Here is a 1,552-nt window from a genome sequence, read left to right as displayed (position 1 = left end):
GGAGGAGTCTGGGGTATGATGTGGGTGGGGGAAGGGCTCTGGAAGACCAGTAGAAGACGGTTTTGGAGAAGTATGTGGCAAGGCCAGGTGATGGGGAATCTTAAGAGCTTCAGCCTGAGGGGGTTCAGTTTTTTCTTGAAGGTAGTGGGAAAATATTGAGGGATTTTAAATGGTGACACTTAAAAAAAAACATTATATATATGTGTGTGTGTGTGTGTGTGTGTGTATCTGTGTGTATATATATATGCACATGTATACATACATATATACAGATGCAATGATTATTCTGCTTTTCAATATAACATTATACCATAAGTGTTTTCCAAATTAATACAAGTGTAATTTTAATGCTAGTCTGCTAAGAAAACTTACCTTAATTCCTCAACTGCTAAAATTCTTATCATTTCATCATATATTTTTAATGACTCACTCACTTCTCTATCCATTCAGACTATGGTGCCCTTGGGGTCAACGACCTGGTCTTCTTTGCATTTAACATTTAACATCTGAAATAGAGGTTGATATAAACCAGGCATCTTCCCACAGTATATTCCAAAGGTTTTGAGGATTCTCTTTCAAATATTTTTCAAGGCTTTCCCCTTTGCTTCTTTAAGTAGTCAGCTGCTGTGCTATCCTCAGCCCTATGGATATTCAAATGACCAACTGACCAGTTTGAATAAACTCCTGAATTGGTTCTGACTTCTAACCCATGATAAGCATGCGGCTAAGGACTTGATAAACAGAAATGAAACTTTTCTGTCCCCCTACTCACACAACGTACAAACTGTGCAAATGTAAATCTGATTCACATGATTAAATAACAGCTTAGCAGTGTGGTCACTCAATTCATTTTGACCTCTCTGAATCCATTAGTCTAACTTTACAAGCGAGAGATTCATCTTTGATTTTCTTGTACCATGCCCTGGGTCTGATGCAGAGAGAGTGTAGCTGTGTTGAGGTGAAACCAAGCTCCTTTCTTATAAAAAACAGGGAGTTGCCCATGGCTTCTTCCAGTCTTCTCCTTCTCGTTTTTCTGTTTAATTTACATCTCGTTTTTCTGTTTAATTTACAACACGTGCGTGATCTGGGCCGCCCCCCCAATACAACAGATGGTAACTCAATCCATAAGAATCAACCCTAATCTCTCCCAGAATCCTATGGAGAAGTCTCCAAGAACAATAAAGATTCCCCACATTTCTGGCTCTGAATCAAAGCAGACTCACTTTCAGGTCCCAATAAATTCATTCTGAAAAAAGAAAAGCCACACCAGGAAGAACTGGTAAAAAAAAGAAAAAAAAAAAGAAAAGAAAAGAAAAAAATTTCCCCTTGCTCAATTTACAAGAACTGAGGAGACATCTATTCCAAAAAAGAAAAAAGAAAGAAGAAAGAAAGTCCACAAGCTGTTGGAGGGGCAAATGATGATGCTGGAGAAAGGAAACATATAAATTAAGTCTTGCACTGGCTGAGGAAAGGTAGCGTTAATAGAGGGAAGAGAATCTCAGAAAGGGAAATTAAAGCCAACATGCTTCTGGCTTCTTGAGGAACCCCCTGA

This window comes from Vulpes lagopus, chromosome 8 (genome assembly GCF_018345385.1).
Source record: "Vulpes lagopus strain Blue_001 chromosome 8, ASM1834538v1, whole genome shotgun sequence".
Lineage (NCBI taxonomy): Eukaryota > Metazoa > Chordata > Mammalia > Carnivora > Canidae > Vulpes > Vulpes lagopus.
This window is presented reverse-complemented; position numbering follows the sequence as displayed.